The sequence below is a fragment of the Rhincodon typus genome, chromosome 7 (genome assembly GCF_021869965.1).
Source record: "Rhincodon typus isolate 14 chromosome 7, sRhiTyp1.1, whole genome shotgun sequence".
Classification (NCBI taxonomy): Eukaryota; Metazoa; Chordata; class Chondrichthyes; order Orectolobiformes; family Rhincodontidae; genus Rhincodon; species Rhincodon typus.
This window is the reverse complement of record NC_063338.1, coordinates 33,024,693-33,049,350: the sequence shown is the minus strand read 5'-3', so window position 1 is coordinate 33,049,350 and position 24,658 is coordinate 33,024,693. Positions and strand designations below refer to the sequence as shown.

The 24,658-nt window shown below is 39.3% G+C and overlaps 1 protein-coding gene and 1 long non-coding RNA gene across 2 annotated transcripts in view; both read left to right on the top strand.

The window, feature by feature from the left end:
- The first annotated feature begins 9,859 nt into the window (after positions 1-9,859).
- Positions 9,860-24,342, top strand: LOC125483473. Its single transcript, XR_007262440.1, has 3 exons — positions 9,860-9,900; positions 14,448-14,550; positions 24,247-24,342. It is a non-coding gene; the product is annotated as an uncharacterized LOC125483473 (long non-coding RNA).
- A 92-nt stretch (positions 24,343-24,434) lies between these two features.
- Positions 24,435-24,658, top strand: part of asnsd1 (asparagine synthetase domain containing 1) — a 12,289-nt gene continuing 12,065 nt past the window's right edge. Inside the window, exon 1 of the mRNA XM_048598773.1 lies at positions 24,435-24,588. The gene's annotated coding sequence lies outside the window, so the exon portion shown is untranslated. The remainder of the gene's footprint in view (positions 24,589-24,658) is intronic.

Here is a 24,658-nt window from a genome sequence, read left to right as displayed (position 1 = left end):
GCTAGTAATCTAGAGACCCAGACTAATACCCTGGGTCAGCAATTGACATCCATCATAGCAGATGGTGAAATTTGAGTCAATGAAAATCTGGAAAGTAAAGCTAATGTAATGGGAACCATGTGATCATTCTTAATTGTTGCAAAAATCCATTTGATTCACTAATGCAGTTTTGGAAAATAATCTGTCACTCTTGCGTGGACTGGCCTACATGTGACTCCAGACTCACAGCAATGTGGTTGACTCTTAATTGGCTGGCCAAATTAGTCAGTTGGGGAAGGACAATAAATGCTGGCCCAGCCAGTGATGCCTACATCCCATGAGCAATTAAAAAAAAATTGCATATTCTCGACATCTGAAGTAGAACCAGAAAATGCTGACAATATTTAGCAGATCAGACAGCACTGTGGAGAGAGAAACAATGTTAGCAATTTAGGTTGATGACATTTCATCAAAAGTTTGGATGACCACAAGAGGTCAAAATTGGAGTGGGATAAATCTTCCACTCTTTTAAATACCCCACCCAGCCAGATTCTGTTGGACACACTGGGTGGTCAGTCAACATTCTTTCCATCATGATGGAAATGTAACAATTTGCTACTGAATAAAATCAGTTCAGTTCATATCAATTATTGTATTTTCTTTCCCTCCATCTCTATTTCGTAAGCTACACACTCGAGTTTCTGTTCCAGCAATATAAAACCTCACATCACTTTATTTGACTAAGCAGAGTTAGGTCCAGCAGTCCATTGTTTGTTTGAAACCATAAATCGAAACAATTGTCCGGAGAGCTACACCTTTGAGTTTCCTTCTTTCCATAGATTTTGAATCACTGTAGGGCTAATGCTTGATTTCTTTTTCTTGAACATAAGAACTGCAATAGGCCATTTAACTCGTCAAGCTTGCTCTGCCATTCACTTACAGCATGGTTAATTCATAGCCCCAACTCAATTAGATCATGCCTCGACCTTGCCTAGTCAAGGAAATATAGCCCAGTTTTATGTAATCTGTCCCCACAATTCATCTCACTCGGTTCTGGTATTATTCAGGTGAAGGTACACTGTAGCCCTCCTGAGGACAGAATATCCTTCATGCTGTGTTAGGTCCAAAACTGATTGGTGTATCAAAATGGTGTCCATACTCCATCCATCTAAAGTTGTTGCAGCAATTTTAAGATCAAAAATACAATAACGATGGGGGTTCTTTTCAGGTGAAAATGTCCCATATAACTATCACTTGAGTGTTGGCGAAGTTTTTACCAAATCCCCTGATGTGCCTCCAAGGTCCTCTTCATGGGTCCAGGAACAATGAAAAGCAATAGTGAAAATTCCAATATTCCAGTATTAGAGATCCCCTATTCACTTTTAAACAGCTGGTCACTGTTAGGAGAGGACAATAGTTGAAGCATTCTAGCCACCAAAATGTCACGCTCTCTTTAATGAGTGCTTCCTGGTACATTACGTGATAATCAGCTATTGAACAAGCCTGTTAGCAGCCACTCCTCATGCAGACGACAACTCCTTATTAAGATGACATCTCAGCTTAAGATCCCTACTTGGACACCTCGAGGCAGTTTCTAAACTATTGGGTGAAAATTACCTCCTGAATGTTGTGCAATGACTTTCTCTTTACTAGGTCAGACTACAAGATTTGACGGGCGAATAAACACCACACCAGTTAGTAATATTGCTATGAAGAGTTGACCTTTGGAAATCTGCTGCAACAGAGTAGAGATTGAAATGTCTGAATAATCTCTTCCCTGGTAGCAATATTAAATTTCCAGCTTCTGACAGCTCTACAATATGAGATGAGGTGATTCAGCAATAACTTAAGAGAAGTGAAGCTAAAATATATTACCTCGTCAGCAGTGCCTGAGAAATCATATGATCCAGTCACGGGAGCAGGTTAATTGTTGTTTGTTCCTCTAACTTTGATTTAACTTATTGTTCGCTGAGAAAAATTAAATAAAATCTCATCAGGAAATCTTGAATTAAAAGATTAATTTACCCTTGCATCGACAGATAGTTATAACAAGTGTGACCAGAAAGCCAATACAAACTAGAAGGGAGAAAACTATCGCCTTATATCATCACTAAAGAACAGTGAAATGAGATGACTTTATTCCTAACCACATATGATAATACAGCAGGAGAGCATTCCAAATGCCCAGATCTTGGCAACCATAGCTTTTACTCAGACTCCCATGCAATGTCAGATATATCATCAGGACAGCTGTAATCATAACATAATGAGGTTTACTCTTATTGCTCAATGTAAAACTGTAGTCAATTTATGCTGGTCTTGGATTTCAACAACTCTACAAAAATGGATGAAGATCTGACATCTCTACTAGGTAAACAAACAAGTACCAAGATTGTGCTATTTAAATCCAATCTCAAACAGAATGAAGTACTATATGTCCTGACAGATAAAACAAAGACACATGACTAAATAAAACCATCATACATGGTAAGAAATACGCTGGAGCAAAACAAAGATTGAAATTGAAAGCTCATGGGCTGGACCATAAATGATGTCCTTGTAACTGCTAGAGCAGTTGGGGACTGAAATGACAGGGGGCTGGGATCCAATATAGGGAGACAGAAGAGAGAGAAATAAGGGCAAAAACAATGGACAGAATGGGAAACAGGCAGTAATAGGCAGCTGATTCAAGTAAAAAAACCAAATAGGGCCACAGCGCAAAATGTGAATAAGACTAAGAACATTAAAGAGACAAGCCTTAAGGCCTTGTGTCTCAATGCATTGAGCATTCACAATAAAGTAGATGAATTAGTCACACAAATAGGTATAAATGGGTATGATATAATCAGGATTACTGAGACATGGCTGTAGCATTACCAGGCGTGGGAACTGATACTGAGGGGTCTTCAGTTTTTATGAAGGACAGTTAGAAAGGAAAATTAGTTATGCAGCTTTGCTAATTAAAGAGGAAATTAATGCAACAGTGAAGAAGATATTAGTTCCAATAAAGCAGAATTGTTAGGGTAGAATTTAGAAACACCAAGGGGCAGAAATTCAATCGTGAGAGGGTTGTACATACACCCCCTGACTGTATTGCAGATGCTGGGGAAGACATTAATGGGAAATTAGAGATGCAAGCAATAAACTGTAATTATAGTTGAATTTAATCCGCATATAGATTGGGCAGAACACAGTAACAATGCAATAGAGGAGGAATTCTTGGACTCTATTCAAGATGGTTTTCCAAATCAAAACACTGAAGAACGAAGTAGAGAGCAGACCATTATAGACTAGGTATTGTATAATGAGAAAGGAATAATTAGTGATGTGTGGAATAATTGGCAAGTCGCCTTGGGGAAGAGTGACCATAATATGATAGAATTTTTCATCCACATGGAAAGTGGCATAAGTGGTTCTGAGACTAGGATCCTGAATCTAAATAAAGGAAACTATGATGTGTCTAAGATAAATTGGGGAACATTCCTTGGAGGGAGATGGCCAATAGACAATGGAAAACATTTAAAGAGTGCATGGAGGAACTGCACCAATTGTACATTCCTCTCTGGCACAAAAATAAAACAGGAAAGATGGCCCAAATGTGGCTAACAAGGGATTTTAAGGATAGTTTAGACCCAAGAAAGGGGCACACAAATTGGCCATAAAAAGAAGCAAACCTGAGGATTTGGAACAGTTTAAATTTCAGCAGAAGTGGGCAAAGGGATTGAATAAGAGGGACAAAAATAGGATATGAGATCATCTTGCTGGGAGTGTACAAACTAATTATTAAAGCATCTACAGGTTTGTGAAGAGAAAATGATTAAGGAGGACAAATGTAGATGCTTTATAGCCATAGACAGGAAAAGTTATAATGGGGAACAAAGGGGTGACAGATCAATTAATTGCATACTTTGGTTCTATATTCATAGAGGAGATCACAATTAATGTCTCAAAAGTGCTGGGCAGCACAGGATCCAGTGAGAGGAAGGAACTGAAGAAAATTAACATTAGTAGGGAAATGTTGTTGGGGAAACTGATGGGATTAAAGGGCAAAAAATTCCTAGGGCCCAATAATCTACATCCCAGAGTAGTTAAGGAAGTTGCCCAAGAAATATTGGAAATTTAGGCCACAGAGTGAGCGCAATATAGATTTATCAGACTGATTCCTGAGATGAAGGACTGATTTATGAAGAGACACTGGAATAGTTAGGTCTACATTCTCTACATTCACTGGAGTTTAGAAGAATGAGGCAGGGGCATGTCTTAGAAACCTATAAATTTCTGATAGGACTAATGCATGAAAGATGCTCCTGCTGACCAAGGAGTCCAGATCCAGAGTCTAAGGATATGGGGTAAACCATTTGAGACTGATATTAGGAGCTATTTCTTCTTCCAGAAAACAGTGTTCTTATGGAATGGTCTGCCAGAAGGCAGTTGAGGTCAAACATTGAATCGTCTCAAGAACAGTCAGATATAGTTCTTGGGATTAAAGGTATCAAAGACTGTGGGGGAAAAGCAGGAACAAGACATCGAGTTGTATGACCAGCCATGGTCATATTGAAGAGCATATTGGTCATATTGAAAAAGCTCTAAGTGCCAAATAGCCTACTTCTGATTCTATTTTCTATGTTTCTGTGTCCATAAAAAATGTTACAAAATGTAGGAACACATCCTGATTTGAAATAAGTTCCATATACTTTAAAAAGCTTGAGGCCTGGTTATAACCATTTTTAGTTTTGGAAGTGTTCCAAAGTTTAGTTGACCAACATCGGACATTGATTCTTCTTTACCACATTTCTAAAACTGTTTACATTCTCAAAGGGGCGTATGATAATTGCAAACTAAAAGGACAAAAAGATACTTGAGCATTAAATTAGCAATTGTTTATAATAATGTTCAAAGTCCAATGAGCCCTCTGTTCTGTTTGCAGCCTCTGTTGTTTCACTTTAGGGTCCTTCAGGTTACTATAATCTTATAGGGGTCTGAGTAATGTGGGCTATGGTAAGATTTGTGGCAGAATCAGATGAGAAGTCCAGTCAGGCCAATCTCCACATCAGAAGCATTTCATTCCATCTTTTATACTCTCGCTAATTAACACTGCTAGTTTTTGGCTAGGCGGGCCGAGTTACAAATGATAAAGGATTTCCTGTTAAATGTCTTATTGACAGCACAATTTGGCTCATTAACATTCAGTTTCCTACCATACCAAATGTATCAAATAAATTAGATGTTGAGAAATTTTGATGTAGCAATCAGAACAAGTACCTGGGGACTGCTGCAGGTATGGAAGTATCCCGAGTGAGTAAGTAAGCACTACAGGTGATTTACTGTTCGTTTTACATTAGAATATGCTTATTCATTTCAAAAATCATGTTTCATTCTTTGTTGTTGTTGCTACAGAAATATTAAGATGAATAGGCCATTTGTTCAGAGGTTAAAAGATTCTCCTCCTCCACTTAAACAGCTAGTATATAATTCTGATAATATCTGATTTCCAATGTTGTTTAAGCATTTTGTTGTTTTGAAAACAGAAGGGCCTTAAGGTAAGCTTTCAGATTTTTGGGCAGGACTTCAACACTGGGGTCAAATGGGATTCAAAAACCTATACAGGGGGTTGAAAAAAATCGCCTAGCAGTGATTTTCCCCAAATTGGCCAATTAGTAACCAGAGGATAAGCTTACGTTCAGTTAAAGACAATGGATAGGCTTGTGAAGCTGGAAGGTCAATAGGAGGCACCCCAGCTGGAAACCATTGGACCTGGGTCTGATCAAATTAATACTAAGGAGTGCTTTAACCACCATAATTATATCATTTGTGGGCAAAACAACTTAAATCTCAAAGGTGCGAGAGGTAATGCTTGGTCCTCCTCAACGTCTCTATACCAATGTCTCTATCATATCAATGTAACATAAAATTAGTCACTAACATACAACAAACTATATCTTGCTAACCATAAATGACACTTCTAGGATAACCAGAAAGTGTTTTCCCTCCACCACTCTAGATCACAGAGGCCCTATAGTATCCTACTCTTAAAGATAATGGTGGCAGCTGGTCACACAGCAGAGTGAGCTGACATGGACATACAACAGGTCAGCTAAGACAGAAGGAGAGTGGAGTCAAAACCTGCCTGAAAAACTGGCCCAGTCTACTATTTTATTCATTCACGGGATGTGGGCATTGTTGCCTTGGTTTGTATTTGTTCCAAATCCCTAAATACCCTTGGAAAGGTGCTGGTGAGCTGCCTTCTTAAACCAATGAAGTTCTTAGGGTGAAGGGACATCCAGAGTACTGTTAGGAAGCGAGCTTCAGGATTTTGACCCAGTGACAGTGATTGAATAGTGATATAGTTCCAAGTCAAGTTAGTATATGGCTTGTGGTCATGTTCCCATGCATTTGCTGTTTTTGACTCTCTGGTAGAGGTTGCAATTTTAGAAGATGTTGTCATGGGACCCCTGAGTGAGCTATGAAAATGCATCTTGTAGATGATACACTCTGAAGTCAATGAAGGGGCTGAACTCTGAATGTAGTGAATAGGGTGACAAACGAATAGGCTTCTTTGTCGTGCATGGTGCCAAGTTTTTTGAATGATGTTGGAGCTGCACATATCCAAGTGGAAGCATTTCAGCAGACGTCTGACTTGTATCTGGTAGATGGTGGACAAGCCATTGTTGAAACTGGCGGTGAGTTATTTGCCATGGAATTAGAAGCATCTGACTTGCTCTTGAGCTATAGAAAGCTTCAAGCAAACTGGTGGACACCTGATCCAAGGTCACTCAGGCAGTCAGAGTAACCCTGCTCTGGGTTGTAAATATCCTAGAGATATGGATGGCAGTTTTGCAAGATCCACACTTGTTAGGAATTGATCTGTAAACCACCTACCTGGTGCTCCAGTTGCTCAAAATTGGAAAGTAAAATGATGTTGGAAATTAAAGAGCAGCTACTTTATGTCACTGAACACAAATATGTAAAGCTGTTTCACCATGACTGTAAAATGGTAAGCATACAGAGAGTGTGAAAATTATGAAAATAATGATAAACATAAACACCTTCTACTGTTAATATTATACTGTTAAGATTACACTTTCCAAATATTTTCCTTGATCAATTACACCACAATGCACTAATACTTCAGCTTAAAACAGATAACGGCGTAGCAACTCATATGCTTTAAGGATGAATGGGTTACCATTAATTCTACAATGCTGAATAACTACTTTACTGTAGGTAGGTGTTTGAATACCATCTAAAACTATGACAGTCTAGATTTTGCAGCAAACCCTGAGACACACCATTATTGAAGGTTTGAATGACAGTGTAAACTCAAGCATTTACACATATTTATACATGCGTTGAAAACAGGAAATTTCACTGCATGTCAGTGTGCACTGCTAATGGCTCCAATGACTTGTTTTATAAAGTGAAAATGAAATATGTTGCAAAACATTATCTAAGAGTATTGCTGGATTTAATGTTCTTTGAATTACAGTGGATATTAGCGGGTTCAAGGCACGTGGGGAGCAGATCAGCTATTATAAAGTGTGGAACTCATGCTGTAATTCCTGGGACCACAAGCCCCACAAGCCTGCTACACCATTCAATATGATTGGCTGATGATCCAACTCAGTAGCCCCACTTTCTTCCCATGCCTTTTGAACCCTTTCACTCAAAGAACCTTATCTCACTTCTTGGAAACATTCTATGTTTTGCCCTCAACCGCTTTAATTGGCAGAGAATTCCACAGGCTCACAGCCAATATTCCCTCTAAGATCATGCAGCTGCTCCAATGTTCTATGCACAGTGATCAGCATTAACACGTTGTTCACAGCATTGACAGCATTTCGAAACGTTACTGCCATCCTCGGGTCTCGGAAGGTCACACAGCCGATAAGAAAATTAGAGGGAATTCTGCTCACGACTCTCTTCGTGAAGAAATTTCTCCTCATTGCAGTTGAGTTAATATTTTAAGTGGGGTATGACTCTTTTCCAGAACTCATTCTAGTTATATTGGACTCAAGATATTGACTATGCTGAGTTTCCCCAGCATTCTCTGTTTTTATTTCAGATTGCTATCATTCGTAATATTGTGCTTTTGTATGGGTAACGACAACATTGTTTCAAGTTTGCATGATTCAAAAACATCCCAAATTTTTCTACACTCCCAGCAGTCAAATAATAATAACACCCTTCCTTTATATATGTGTGTTTGGTGGGAGGGAAAGAGCAATCTCATGTTATACCTAATTGCCTCAGTTAGGTCTAACGATGACTGATTATGAACTGTGCAGGGCAATTATGAATAGTCAAACAGCACGTAACTTCTCAACGATTCCAAAATGAAGCAAATTCAATAAAACAAGGAACTATTATTAAACATTCAGGCCACCATCTCTCAGTCTTTAATTTGTCTTAATGTTCTGGAACATCTTGATCTAACACAGTTTATACAAACAGCATTCCTAATGGATTGTGTATCACTTGCATAACATTTTATAATATGCATGCCCTTTCAGACTGAGACCAATATAAAGCAATGAACCACTTTATTGCTGATCTCAAAAATAACTGTCATTTGCTTTTCAACTAATGTATCATTTAGATTTTGAATTCATAGAACAGAATTTAAAATCATCATGATGGTCAATTAATCACTTCAACTCTCCTTGCCCTGAACTTAACTGGGAGAAGTTAGATAGGTGACAGGGTCTCCAAACAACAGTTGCCAACTTATGCAGTCTCCCCCTTTCGAAATGGCAGTCGAGGTCCTCTTCCCAACTGTCACCCTCTTCCAGCATGAAATTCCACAAAATCATTTAATCTGCTAAAATAAAAACAGAAACTGGAGAATGCAGTGTTAATTTCTCATCTGAAGAAGGGTCACTGGACCTAAAACATTATCTTTGCTTTCTGTCCACAGATGCTGCCAGACCTGTTGAGTTTTTCCAGCAATTTCTGTTTTTGTTTCAGATTTCCAGCATCCGCAGTTCTTTGGTCTTTTTTGGAATCTGCTAAATACTCTGCTTAAGGCTTTCTTTGTTGCATATATGAAGTTATATTGTAAAAGAGTCATTTTTAGAGAGCCCCCAGGCCTGCATTTGAAACAGTCATATGAAATTAACATATGGCTGTGTCTCCTGTCACCCCTGAAATGTGCACGTAGAAGGTTTTGCAATTGTGCACTTTGTGAAATGCGCTGTCAGTTTAAAAAAAGACATGGTGTCTCCTAGTAAAGCACAATATATACAATCACACATGACAAAATGGTGTTACTACCTATACTGACAAAGGTACTGTACACACACATTTTGAACATGCACACTGAGCGTTTTGGGGTTGTCACCAGACATTCCTGATTTGTTTTCCTGCATACTGCTGTTTGTTTCTTTGCAAAGACCATAGGGATCGAGAAATACAGATGACAAGTGTTTCATTTGTCAGTTAAGGTGAATTATGAATGCTAATTACATTGAAATGCAAAAGTTTTGATTACAATCTGCCAGACTTGAAAGGACGGACATGTGCTGCAGTGTTCCAATAAATCACAGCACAAACTGGAAGAACAACTGAGGTCAGCACCTTCAAATTGTGAACCATTTCTTCCTTCTCTTTTAGCTTGTTATCACGTCCTCTCTCCCCTCCCATTCCAGGGGAACTGCCTGTCCTTTCAAGTCTGGCAGGAGACACACCATTGTTCTGCCATTCTCACCTGCCAATCATTTAGTCCGAACTATCAATATCTTTTCTCCACAACCACCCTACACCCACTACTCCCACCACCCACCCCCCAACTATAGCATAAATACTGTCCCCTCCACACTTCACTTCAGCTCTGATGAGGGGTCACCTAGACTCGAAACGTTGGCTTGTTCTCTCTCTCCGTGGATGTTGTCTGACCTACTGTGATCTCCAGCATTGATATTTTCGGTATGAAAACACCCTGCTCAGTTCAAAAAGTAACCATAAGAATGCAATGTCATTCAGGTATTTCTGCTTTAATGCATGTTTCGTTAACACAAATTGGCTGTAACTCGATTGATGAAACATGGATGCTGTTTGGAGAAATCGGAAAAAAGCTTATAGGATAGGAGATGTGTTATCAGTATGAGATGGGATCTGAATTTATCTTGTGGCATTACCATTTGGTCTATTCCTTGATTGTTTTAATTATTTCAAGTCTGAAGTTGTAAGCAAGGCGCTTTGTTCAGGACATTTCCGTACGTTAGTCACTGGGAGTTCAAAGGTGTTGCTAAAAATATGAAAAAAAATTAAAATTTATAAAGGTTTTAAAATGTATTTAAAATATTTAGAAGTTTAGAGACATTCTAGAGATAGTGGATGTGATGGAATTAACAACAATAGCTTGGACATTTCAATTATTACAGTATTCACAAAATTCAATACATTTCAAAGCACAATTTTTCTTTATTTAGTCTTGGGACGTGGGCGTCACTGACTGGCCAGCATTCATTGCCCACGCCTAATTGCCCTTGAAGGTGATGAGCTGCCTTCTTTAACCGCTGCAGTCCATGTGCTATGTGTTGGCCCACAATATCCTTAGGGAGGGAATTACAGGATTTTGACCCAATGACAGTGAATGGGTGGTGAGGTACTTCCGAGTCATGATGGTGAGTAGCTTGGAGGGGAACTTACAGGTGGTAGTTTTCCCATGTACCTGCTGCCTTTGTCGTTCTAGATGGTAGTGGTCGTGGGTTTGGAAGGTGCTGCCTAAGGATATGGAAGGTGCTGTCTAAGGATAGTTGGTGAATTTCTACTGTGCATCTTGTTCACACTGCTGCTGTTGAGGATTAGTGGTGGACGGAGTGGTGCCAATCAAGTGGGCGGGATGGTGTTGTCTGGAATGTTGTTGGAGCTGCACTCATCTAGGTAAGTGGGAAGTATAGCTTTTTGGGGAGTCAGGAGGTGAATTACTTGCCGCAGTATTCTTGTGCTTATAGCTACCGTGTTTGTGTGGCAAGTCCAACTGAGTTTCTGGTAATCCCAAAGTTATTGATTGTGGGGGATACAGTGATGGTAACACCATTGAATGTCAAGGGCAGTGGTTATTGGAGATGGTCATTGCCTAACATTTTTGTGGAGTGAATGTGATTTGCCACTTGTCAGCCCAAGCCTGGATATTATTCGGAGCTTGTTGCATTTGAACACGAACTGCATCAGTATCTGAGGAGTCGTGAACGGTGCTGAACATTGTACAATCATCGTCGAACATCCCCACTTCTGACTTTATGATGGGGAGAAGGTCATTAATGAAGCAGTTGAAAATGGTTGGGCCTAGGACACGACTCTGTTTCTGCACATGATCAGATGCATGAGGCCTGAAATCCAAAATCAGATTGGCTTATTTCTCAGGACCCACTCATGCCAAGACAAACTATTTTCTAAGTTTGTGTATTTAATTCAAGGTTAAAAAGGCAACCATCTATAAACTGCATTGAATCGCACACATATTTTGAGTTCTATTCTCGTACAATCAACAAACCTGATCATGGATTTGGAAATAAGAATGTTTGGCTGTGTAAACCTACTAAGGTACAAAACGTTACAGAGACAGTTGGAACTGCTGATGCTGGAGAATCTGAGATAACAAGGTGTAGAGCTGGATGAACACAGCAGGCCAAGCAGCATCAGAGGAGCAGGAAAGCTGATGTTTCGGGTCTAGACCCTTCTTCAGAAAACTTTCTGTGTTCATCCAGCTCTACACCTTGTTATCTAAGGTACAAAACGTGTTGTGCAATATTGCACCCAGAAACATCTTTAATAAAAGTAGTTCGAATGCCATAACTCTGTTAGCTACTTTCAAAAGTGAATGGGTTAGATTTTCAATTTATGTGATATTGTAAAATTGCTGAACCAGCTGCCTAATGACAGAAAAAACTACAAAGTAGACAACTTTGAATTTGCAGACCCTCCATTAATCTAAGAAAAAGTCATTCAGAAGAAAAAAACAAATACTCCAAACATTTGCAAGTCCTGTGCTTTGTACTGCAAAGCAATGATGGGTTTCATAGGAAATGAATAATTTCCAATTGTTTATTATCAATGATCTAACAACATGTACTCAGAAAGAGGGTAATTTTGTTGTATATAGGACATTACTAGCTGCCTGTTGAAAAATTTTTCTGTTCGTGTTGCGATGTTTGTTCCTGCATTCTTTGGCAGAAAGAGTTTTGGCTGAACCCACTGACCTCACAACATGATCAGATTACAGATGTGAACCATTATAGCGTTTATTCAAAATACAATTATGCAATAATTCCTCTTATCAGACTTCATTTTATCAATGTTTGAGCTTTACTAGCTGTGACAGAGCTTCTGTTGAGAAAAGGAACTAAATGTTGTGCTGAAACAGATTCTTTTTAAGCAAGTATTGTAACTATAATGAAACATATTCATCTCTCTCATGTAAAAATAAAGATAAAGTCACCATAGTCTTAAAAAACTATAGGTCTTCTGTCTCATTAGAGAGAGGACTGGTGATGGTTTAACGTGTCAGGCGAGGGGAGAGGTTGACAAGAAGAATTCTTCATGGTAACCTCAGTTGATGCAGGAATTGAACCCATACTGTTGGTATTACTCTGTATTGCGTAAGGGATCAACAATGTTATTCCCTTTTTTATGGATTTTATTCAAATTTGTTCATTGGTAATTGTAATTCTTCAGCAATGTTTAAAAGAAGATTAGTTTTTAAGTGGCCAAATTATGAAAAAGATAATTCAATAAACTACAAAGTGTTTATTACTTGTACTTTGTGGAAACAGAGAAGAAAAGCTCTGACTTACGCACCAAGCCTCACAAGCACTCCGGTTGTTAGCTAAAACTGTCCTTAAATATTCATATTGTATGGAAGTGCATTCACATAAATCTGGCTGATGTATCAGTTCAATATTGACATTTCAGATGATGAAGTAGAACTCAGACTAAACCATTGGGAGCTCAGTGTGTAAGCAGCACACCACAAAAAAGAGGGCCAAAGTCCTCCCATGTTGAATCGTTGAGCATATTTTGTGGTTAGGAACAGAAGAACTTGAGATGACCATTTTGCCCCTCTGAGCCTGTTCCATCACACAATGGGATTATGGTCCATTTGTGACCTAACTCTATACACCTACCTTTGCCTCATATCCCTTAACACCTCTTGTAAACAAAAAAAAGTATTAATCTTAAATTTAAAATTATTTATTAAACTAGCATCAATCACATATTTTCAGAAGACAATTCAAAATTTCTACCATTCTTTTCTTTTAGTGTAGAGCATCTCCTAACCTCAGAAAGGTCTAGCTCCAATTTGTAGACCATACCTACTAGATTCACAGCTGGAGCTTTAGGTCATTGTGAGGGTAAAGACATAGGCAGGTGTCATACTTCTAGTTTGCCAGCACCATCTTGTCCCGAGGCCATCTTGCAGAGACATGATGGAGGTGGATGGGGGTCCATGGCTGCCTGCCTCCAAGTGTTGAGTAGCCAATCAGGCTCCTTCATCATCTATTATGGCATACTGTCAGACGGCAATCAGAATTTTAGCCCCTAGAGACATTGGAACCTCCTTGTGTACCTAAATAATGGTCCCTTCTACATTAGCAGGAGAATCAATGCCTGCCAGACAAGATACAGACCGTCTGACTGCTAAATTTGTTTCTGTTTTATTCCTGGCAACATTTGTCATGAATTGTGCACTGTGTCCTATTATCATGTTTATTCACATCAACAAGAATAAAAGCCTGAAAAAAATAACTTTCAATTTGGAGCTTGAACTTAAAACTCCCATTATGAGTCAGCTGCAAATTCTGAAAATTTTCTTTTGCATTGAGATAATGCAGCAGCAGTTATATGGCAAGAGACTCCATGTGTAAATCAACATTTCTTCTCCACCTGTCCTATTATTTAGTTTAGAATCCTACAAATGCTGTATTTTTCTTACTTCTGTGCTTATTATCCACTGTGAAAACAGATTATTTTGGGTACAGGAGTTAGATATTTCTGGAATCTGGACTGAGGAAATTAATTTCTCCTAATGCCTATAAATTCCTTTACATATGATTAATGAGAACACTAATCCAAACTTCAAAGCTAAATGGCAGTGTTGTAATCCTACGTACCACTCAGTTCATCTGCCTACTACAATCACCATTTCTTTCTTGTACAAAATGCAATTAAAATGTGATTACTTGAATTATTTAAACTTTCTTTGTACAAAAAAATCATTGAGACTACATAAAATCAATGGACACTACAATTTCTTATCTTGGTACTTTTATGGGCTATGTTAAAAAAATGGAGAGGAAGATAATCACTTAATTTCTGATCAACATAAGAAATGTCGTGTTTAGTGCAACAAAAAAGGTTGACTAATAAATAGTTGTACTTTTTTTAAAAGTGTTCTATATTATAAAAGTTAGGGAAAGATAGTTTATCCTGCCACTTGATATCATTGTCTATCTCTCTTTCCCTCTCAGGCAAATTCCTAAGGATTGTAGAGGACTTCTTCCACCCCGGTTCATTGGGTTCTGAGATGATTGCCAGGCCTAATGTGCCGTCTGCAGACTTACTACAAGTGAGGTAGGTGATGTTTGAAGCGTTAGATAAGTGGGTTGTTTGAGAGTTTCTGGGCTCCCTCTGAATGGCATGTCCCACCCAGCAGAGCTGGTATTGAGTGATTTGCCTCACAGTTGGCTTGAGAGAGGTGGCTTTCTTTGTACTGCCTATCTCGACAACAGATTTGTAGAATTTTGCAAAGGCACTACTGGCACTACAATATTTCTCAAGTTCTTTGAGGTTCCTGCTGTATGTTTTCCAAGTCTCCAAAGCATATAGGGGTGTGGGGATAATTGCTACCCAGTAAAAATGATCTTAATCTTGGGTTTCAAATCTTGTTTTTCATATACTCCTTTCCTCTGTCGGCTGAGCGATGAGCTGGAATGTTGAATGTGATGATGATTTTTTCCTGGCCTATCCAATACTTAGGTTCTTGACCTGCCTTCAAATTAGACCCCTTACATTCCCAGATCTCTTTGGAATAATGGAAAGGGGAGAAGACAATAATATCAGGGTATATTATAATTCTATATCAATTACATTTACTCTTATGTGGATAGTATACATTAACTGGGTTAAAACATGTGCTGTTTAGAAGGGAACACACTGAAACTGATTATTGGAGTTAGGACTTGCATCTTTGCAAATTGTAACTCTGCTTATTAAGTGTCAAAAATTGGTTCTAGTTCTAATCTTCACCATTGAGTTCTCTTAGAAAAAAATCAGCACACACAAAAAATTTTATGTGTGGATATTCAGTTTGAAGTTTTCCTGTTATACTATGCCTCATGACAATTTTCAAAAGACTGGGACTGAACTAAATTTTGTGGGATTGTGTTCTAAGAAAATTTCCTGCCCATTAGCTAATATATATGTTTGAGTCCAGCCAAATGTTTAAAGAAATTTTGAACAGAATCAGAAAATGTTTAAGATGTAACATTCCCTAGGGGCCTCCATTGATCAGAAACTGAACTGAACTAGATATACATGTGTCTACAAAACGGGTCAAAGGCTATAGCAAGGAACTCACCTCCTGATGCCCCAAAGCTTGTCCACCACCTGCAAGGCATAAGTCAGGAGTGAGATGGAGTACTCCCCACCAATGTTCTATCTGAGCTCTGCAGCCCCTTGTTTGCAAGCTGCTGCAGTGTTCCACACATGATAACCAGTGTTGGCATGCCAATTGAGGCATTGACTTCCAGTTTCATAAGTTGCTACCGCACATGAGCCTCGGAAGCCCACACAGTCCATAGAAAATTGGAGGGAATACTGTTCCCCACTTGCCTGGATGAGTGGAGCTCCAACAACACCCAAAAAGCTTGATACCAGCCAGGCAAAAGCAGCCAGCTTGATTAGTACCTCATCCACAACCATGCACTCCCTCCACAGCCAGCATACAGTACCAACAGCATGTACCATCTACAAGGTGCATTGCAGTAATTCATCAAAGCACATTAGACAGCACGTGCCAAACCCATGACCACTACCATCTAGAAGGACAAGGGCGTATTTACATGGGTGCCTCAGCACTTGCAAGTTCCCTCCAAGCCACTCGCCCATGCTGACTTGGAAATATATTGTGCCATTCCTTCACCGTCACTGGGTCACAACCCTGGAACTCCCTCTCTAAGAACATTGTGGGTGTACCAACACCAAATATACTCCAGCAGTTCATGAAGGCAGCTCACCACAGCCTTCTTGAGAGCATTAAGGGAAGGGCAATAATAATTGCTGGCCCAGCTAGTGAAGCTCATATTCTCCGAATGACTAAAAAATTTAAGCCAGTGAAAGAAGAAAGGTGAAAAGCAGAACGAAAGAGAAGATTAGTGATAGAGTGCAAAGCAGGAAAGATTAGGTGCTAAAATGCTGCAAGATGCAAGACCAAAGGGAGTGTAATAGAACAGGTAAGGAGGCAAAAGGTATGACTAAACAATATGAATGGCAGGACATGAACAGCTGTCATCCATAAGCAGAAGAAAAGAGGAACAAAAGAGAAAAGCCAAAAGCAGTAAAGAAAAAGGAAATAATTTTGCCAAGTTCGTTTGCAGTTCATACCCCAACTACCGAAGCTTTAGTCTTAAGATTTTGTTAGCAGTCTGAATTTTACAGTTGTAACAGAAGAAAAAATGTCATTGCCCATCACCATTACTCCACAAAACTGACAGCATTTACTGATGCTGGACTTTCCTTTAGACTGGGAGAAATCTAACCTGCAGACTTTTCCACGTTCTGATATGCATGACTAACCCACGTGTGACATTGCCCAGGACGTTTGTCCTTTCTCTCAGGGTTCAGGCTTGCAATGAATTTTGTGAACCACAAAAAGCAGTTCAAGTGGAGGTGCTGATGAGAGGGGAGCCAATTAGGAGACCCACCATGGTTCTCCAACAGAGGTAGTCCAACTATTGCCATCTTCAAAGCCTCTCACTTAACATGCACTACATACAGTCCACAGGAGCCCAGCAATTGAAACAGGCATTATTTTCAATTCATTGTGAAAAAAATTAAACCTCCAATAATCCAATAAAACCTGGAATTGAAACACAATGTTATTTAAAAGCTACTTGAATTCAAAAGAAAACATCACCCTTTAATTAGCTAATGGATTTGTAAATAAACAAGAAACAACATCAAAGGCATACTCTTGTTATTACAGCCTGTTCCTAGAGTTATTCCCAGCATTAAATTGCCCTGGGCCAGACATGACCCTGTGGCCAGGCTTCCGTAACATTTTAGTTGGGAAAGCAGGGACCAAAGCACCCCTACAATCCAGTCACATTGATGCTTAAAATAATTAAAATTATTCCTTAAATTTGGTCATGATATTTTGACTTGTACCTTAATATTTTAGATTGTAATCTGTAATTCAATTTGTCATGTTTCCAAATGAGGTGCCCCAAATCATTAAGCTCCCGGCTAAGGATGACCTAACTCCCTTTCTTCACTCACCACCGCACACCACCCTTAGTTCATCACAGCAAGATTTTAACCTAAAAAGGATCCTCTTACTTGTGGATACTTTTCTCCAAAAGAATTTATGTCTCAAAGGAACCAATCTAACCAGGCTAATTATTACTAAACGTGAAAAGAAACAAGAATGCAACACACATACACACAGATTAGGAATAAGAAATGAATTTTTTTAAAAAAGTAAAAGTTTGAAAAAAGATGTATGAATCAGTCCCAGACTCTTGAGTGGAGTAGATAATGGAATATTGTGACAGTTACATTGGAAAGTACCAGTAGGGTTGACACTGGAAGTTAATCAGTCAGTTTCATAATACTTGGTTTTGCAGGTTGACTTCATTTTTTTTGTCCTGGTTACTTTTGATGGTGGTTGCCTGGCAAAACTCAGTATGATAAGTTTACTCTTCCTCTTTTACCTGCAGTGTGGGCAGTCAATGTTTGTTCTCAAGCTATCACCTCCCAACATATCAGCCCACACATTAGTTTTATCAGACCACTAACACAGAGAAAGGAAAAACACAACAATGTCTGGAGGAACACAGCAGGTCTGAAGAAGTGTCTAGGCCCGAAACATCAGCCTTCCTGCTCCTCTGATGCTGCTTGGCCTGCTGTATTCATCCAGCTCTACACCTTGTTATCTCAGATTCTCCAGCATAGCAGTTCCTACTATCTCTGAAACAATGTCTGGATGAGATGGCTCTCTGCTGAGAAGAGGGTGGGTACTCAGCTTCTCATTAACTCTTCCTTTAAGTGATTTTGTTTGAAGTTCCCTGGTTTTCAATAATAGCAGCTCTCTTCTAAAAATATATTTTGGAATTAATTTGTTCATAAGGACATCAGAATTTTGATCCATTGCATTGGTGCTTGTGTCTTCCAAACCTTTATTTCGCTTTCTGTAAAATTTTAAATATCAATTGAATCCTTATTTGCTGCCCATGAAAATTCTACTATGTGATTAACTGTTTAGCTTGCTTGACTGTGAGTACTGGAAATTCCCAAGGCTGGTGCTGGAATTAACATTGGGAATGTTGAAATCCACACTAAACAGTTCACAAGAATTTTGTGAGCAATTTCTTCAAGGTTAGCCCCAAATGCTGCCACTTCAGTGATGACCACAGCCTCCAGGACATTTCAATCTGCTAAACAATTGCTCCATCTTGTGGGTTGAATTGTATCTCATTATTGTATCTATTCAAGCATAGGGAACCTATACATTGACATTCTTCTGTGTGTTATTTTTAATCACAATTGTAAGTGTTACTTACAGCTGGCCTGCAAAAACAACAAAAATTTAATGTGTGCATTTGCTTGCTATCCTGGTAGCCATCGACTTCTTCATCCTGTGCAGTCTCTACAGATATCCACGCTGGCACTTCATGTCACCACAAAACCTTTGTATATACATGTGAAGATATTAATTTGAAGCAAACATAGGCCACTAGGCTCCTCAAGCTTGTTCCACCATTCAATAAGTTCATGCTTGATTTGATTACTTCGCATTTCTATCTAACTCCCATAGCCTGTTACTCCTTCACTTATCAAGAATCTAGATGTGTGTTTCTAAATATATTCAAACATTCTACTTCCACCACCTTCTGAGGAAAGGAGTTCTAAAAACTCACGAATCTCTGTGACAAAATAATTGTTCTCATTTCTGTCCTAAATGGGAAACCTCTTATTTTTAAACAGTGAGCCCCTAGTTCTAGATTCTCTAACAAAAGGAAACAGTTGGCATGGTGGCTCAGTGGCTAGCACTGCTATCTCACAGTGCTAAGGACGTGGGCTTGATTCCACCATTGGGCGACTGTCTGTGTGAAGTTTGCACGTTTGCCCCATGTCTACATGGGTTTCCTCCGGGTGTGTTAATCGCTCTTCTCAGATCTGTAGCCTTAACTGTTAAGATCCCAGATGAAGAGAAGTAAACTGGTTCCCCTTGATATATTCACCCATCCCCTCAGCTGGTCACAACAATATTTATTTTTAATGGGTCCTTTCCCTTGTAAATACCTTTCTCACAGACCCAAATGTTTTAAAAGGAGCCAATTTAACCAGGCTTTCTTCAGCTAACAAGTGTGAGCTTGTAGTGATTAAACTTGAATAGAAGTAGTAATGCAACACACATACACACAGATTGGAGAAGAGAGGTCAGTCTTGAAAAGCAAATGAGTTTTTAAAAAAATGTAAATCAGTCTCTGAATCGTTTGATAAGAATGGATAATTGAATGTTGCAGCCATTGCTGTGAAGGTTACCAGTAACATTGACATTCTACTTGATTTTGAGATTCATGGCTTTGTAGGTTGATTGAAACTCTTGTCGATAGTGGCTGACTGGAAGCATTCAGAGTGAGAGAAAATCTTGTTTCTTTCTTTGCCTGCAAGGCAAACAAGTTTCAATGGCTCTTCTCAGATTTGTAGCCTTCACTGGACTGTAGACCACTCACTATGACATCAGGCCACTAACACATACAGATTAGTGTTGCAGTCAGTTTCGAACCCATTTCTTTTTTATATTCTTAGAAGGTCAAAACAGAATAGGTCCACAAGATGTGGTTTCCAGCTTAGAAGGGGAGACAATAGCCCACTCTTTACTTCTTTTTGTTATATTTCTCTCTGTTTCAGTGTTGCCTGACATTCTGCAGGTGTGGCATTTCAGGAACACGAGGGACTCTTTTTTTAAAAATTAACCATGAGATATGGGCAATGCTCGCTGTGCCAATATTCATTGACTGTCCATAGTTGCTTTTCAGAAGGTGGCGGTGAGCTGCCTTTTTGAACCCCTGTAGTCCATGTGCTTAAGTACACTCACAATGCCATTAAGAAGGCAATTCCAGGATTTTGACCCAGAAACAGGGAAGGAACAACGATATATTTCCAAGTCAGGATTGTGAGTGGCTTGGAGGGGAACTTGTAGTCAATGGTGTTCTCATTTATCTGCTACCCTCATCCTTCTAGATGTGTCATGGAAGGCACTGTCTAAGGAACCTTGTTGAATTTCTGCATTGTATTTTGTAGATAGAGCTCAATATCATTTAAACAGAGAAAGACAGCAGAAAGCTACAGAACAGATGGATTTGGGAGTCCTCATTCATGAATGACAAAAAGCTAGCATACAAGTTCAGTGGGTAACAGATAAGGCAAATGGTATGTTGACATTTATTTCAAAGGGTATGAACTATAAGAATAGGGAGGTTTGCTAAAATTATTCAAAGCACTAGTCAGACCATAACTGGAATACTGTGAACAATTTGAGGCCCTTATCTGAGGAAAGACATACTGGCATTGGAGACAGTGCAGAGAAAGTTCACAAGGCTGGTACTAGGTATGGACGGACCGTTTTATGAGGAGAGGTTGAGTAGATTGGATCTGTACTCTTTGGACATTGAAATACCCCACCCAAATTACATTCTGTGCTTTCTTCAAATTGTATTCAAAATGGAGAAGCACTGTTTCGTTTGCCAATGGTGGACAGTACATGGTAATCAGCAGATTTCTAATCCATGCTTGACCTGATGCCACAAGACTTCATGAGGTCCAGCATTAATGTTGAGGAGTTCCAGGGCAACTCCCTCCAACTGCATACCATTGTGCTTCCACCTCTGCTAGGTCTGTCCTACCAGAAAGAAAAAACAATTCCAGGGATGGTGATGGTGCGGTCTGGCACCTTGTGTGTAAGGTATGATTCCCTGAGTATGACTAAGTCAGGCTTTTGCTTGAATAGCCTGTGAGACAGCTCTCACAGTTTTGGCCCTAACCCCCAAATGTTAGTAAGGAGCACTTTCCAGGATCAAGAGAGCTGTTATTGTTGTTGTGCCTAGGTTGTAGTCAAATGGTTCATCTGGTTTTAGTCTTTTTGAGATTTTCTAGCTGTTGTTACAACTGAGTAGCTTGCTGGGCCATTTCACAGGGCAGTCAAGAGTCAAGGATCTGGACTCAAATGTAGGTCAGACCAGGTAACAATAGCAGTTGCCTTCCCTGAAGGATAATAATGAACTAGATGTGCTTTTCCAACAATTGGTGTTTTATGGTCATCATTAGACTTTTAATTCCAAATTGTTTTTGTTAAATTCAATAATCCTTGGTATGATTCAAGCTTCGGTTCCTGGAACATTATCTTGGTCTCTGGATTACAAGTCTAGTGATAATACCACTACACCATCGTCTCTCCATTAGCCAGACAGTAACTGAATTTACATCGGAAGGACTGTAACTTCCCTGCTCCCGTGATTAATAATGCCCTCAACCACATCTCCTGTATTTCCTGCCCTTCTGCCCTCGAACCCCCTCCCCTCAACAACAAAAAGGATAGAGTGCCCCTGGTCCTCACATATCATCCCACTAACCTCCGAATCCAACACCTCATCCTCTGCCACTTTTGCCACCTGTAATCAGACGCCACCACCAAAGAGATAGACCCATCCCCACCCCATCTGCTTTCCGCAGGGACCGCTCTCTCCGCAACTCCGTTGTCCATTCCACACTCCCCACCAACCTGAATAGGAGAGGCTGAATAGGCTGTGGTTATTTTCCCTGAAGAATCAGAGGCTGAAGGGTGACCTTATAGAGGTTTATAAAATCGTGAGGGGTATGGATAGGGCAAATAGATGCAGTGTTTTCCCCAGGGCGGGGGAGTCCAAAACTAGAGGGCATAGGTTTAAGGTGAGAGGGGAAGGATTTAAGAGGGACTTAAGGAATAGTGCGTGTATGGAATGAGCTGCCCGAAGAAGCAGTGGAAGCTGGTACAATTACAACATTTAAAAGGCAACTGGAGGGTATATGAATAGGAAAGCATTCGACGGATATGGGTCAAATGCTGACAAATGGGACTAGATTTATCTAGGATATCTGGTTGGCATGGATGAGTTGGACTGAAGGGTCCGTTTCCATGCTGTATATCTCTATAACTCTATAATTGCTTTGTTTTTGAGAATTACCCATTTTAAATTATGCCATTCTCAAAAATCAACAGCTTAATAGATATAATGTTGTGAAGCTCTGCTGTTAACACAAATCAAAAAATGGGAGCTTTAATAGCCCTTTTTCAGATCTGCATTTATAAACATTGATATCTGGTAAATGACAGTAGCTGAATCTCACAATTTTTATGCGGTATGTTTGAGTGATTATAGTATCTTAATGACATGAATATTGTTCCTAACATTTCTGAAATCATAGTTTTTACTATATTGTATGAAATATTTATGCACTGGCATTCTTAGTTCAATATACATTCTATTGGTCTTCTCCTTTTCTTGCAATATCACTCCTGAATTCAAGATGTATCATTCAGACATCCATTTCAAAGCATTCTCTCCTCTAATCTCAAAATTGTGAAAATGTTTACCTCCAATAGGGTTTGCTTCTTTCTGTCATCTTTAGGCTTTAATAGCCCAAGTTCCGTATCTCCTAATTACTACTTGCCTATCCATTTTGGCCTTTTCCACCTGTATTCTTGCTTTAGTCAACTTCTTAATAATGCAGGAAAAAAAAACTTTGATTTAGCATTTCTCAAAGACAACTCAAAATACTTGATGTCAAATTAGTTCCTTTGAAATTCGGTGAGTATTACGTTGGGAAATGGAGTAGCAATTTTGCCAAGATTCCACATGTTGTCAATTGACAGTTAAGTTTTGAAAGAGTATTGTAATGGGATGTTGAATATCCACTTGAGTGCAGGATGACAGGTTTTTATCTACAAGACAGCAGTGACAACATAGCACTTCTGTAGTACTGAATTGTACTGGGGACCATGGTGACTCAGTGTTTAGCACTGCTAGCTCACAGAGCCAGGGATCAGGGTTCAACCCCACCCTTGGGTGACTGTCTGTGTGGAGTTGACACATTCTCCCTGTATCTGTGTGGGCGTTTCCCTCCTGTGCTCCAGTTACTTCCCACGGTCCAAAGAAGTGTAGGTAGATAGGCCATGGGGGACGCAGGGTTACAGGGATGGCATGGGTCTGGGCGCGATGCTCTTTAGAGGGTCAGTATGGGCTGAATGACCTGCCTGCACACTGTAGGGATTCAATGACTTGCAATATTAACTTATATTGCTCATGTCATTTTTTTTAACACATCACCTTCTTTCATAAAAGTTAAGAGAGTTACCAACTTAGAGAAGATAACATAAAACATTTTGGACTTGACTATTTGCTACTCACATAAGAATCTTCCAGATTTGAACACAAAAGCTGTGGATGTTGCTTGTTTCAGGCAGAGAAATATTATGGTTTGCAATGATTTATTTGATTTTTTTTTAATGTTTTTGTGACTGAGACTTTTTAGTAACTGAATGATTTTGTATTTTGTTTTTTGTACGATCATTTTCTAATTAATTATTTATACATGGGTTGATACAACTGTTGGCTGGAATGAAGTTTAATTGTCATGTTTAATTTCAAATATTTTCCTTTGAGCTTTGAAATTTGTAATAACTTTGATACAATTTTTTGATCCTGCTGCTTGCCAAATGATGGCAAATTAGATTAACCTGTGCATTGCAGGATCACAGTCAAAATTTTGAGTGGGTTTGGTTCTAACATTTTTGAAAACAATTCTAGAATGTTTCTTAATTTTCTGGATTCTTTGTTTTTGTTATTTCTGCTATTTTAAACCAACTGAGAAATTAAATCTACTTTATTTTCTATAACTTTAGACTTATTTTGACCTTGCTGTTTAAGTTTGAAATGCTATTCTTGCTCCATGCAACATAGGAGGTGTTACCATTGGTTTGAGGATATGTTTTTCAATTTCGTTTAGTTTTGGTCGCCAGACGCAACATAGTGAGTGACATTGATTGTTGTGCTACACCATTGAGAAGTTCTACCTCCAACTTCTCCAAACCCTCATTCCAGTTGACCGCTGTTGTAAATGTCGATGCAATGTGACCTCCCAAACTGCTAGGCGCCGGAAGCGCTAGAGAGCGTATTCTGCCACCGTCGCGCATGCGTGTTGTCGCCTTGTGTACTTCCGGGAGCCGCACATGGAAACAACCCAAGGGGAGTGGAGCAGGTGTTGGATGGTGAAGACGAGGTGATGGAGGCCGTCTCAAGTAAAGTAGCAGATAGTGAGGGAGTCCGGAGAGAAGAATTAAGTAAACAGGTATGATTCCTAGCAATTCAGAGATAACAAGAACTTGTTCCTAGCCAGAGATAGTAGGAACTGCAGATGC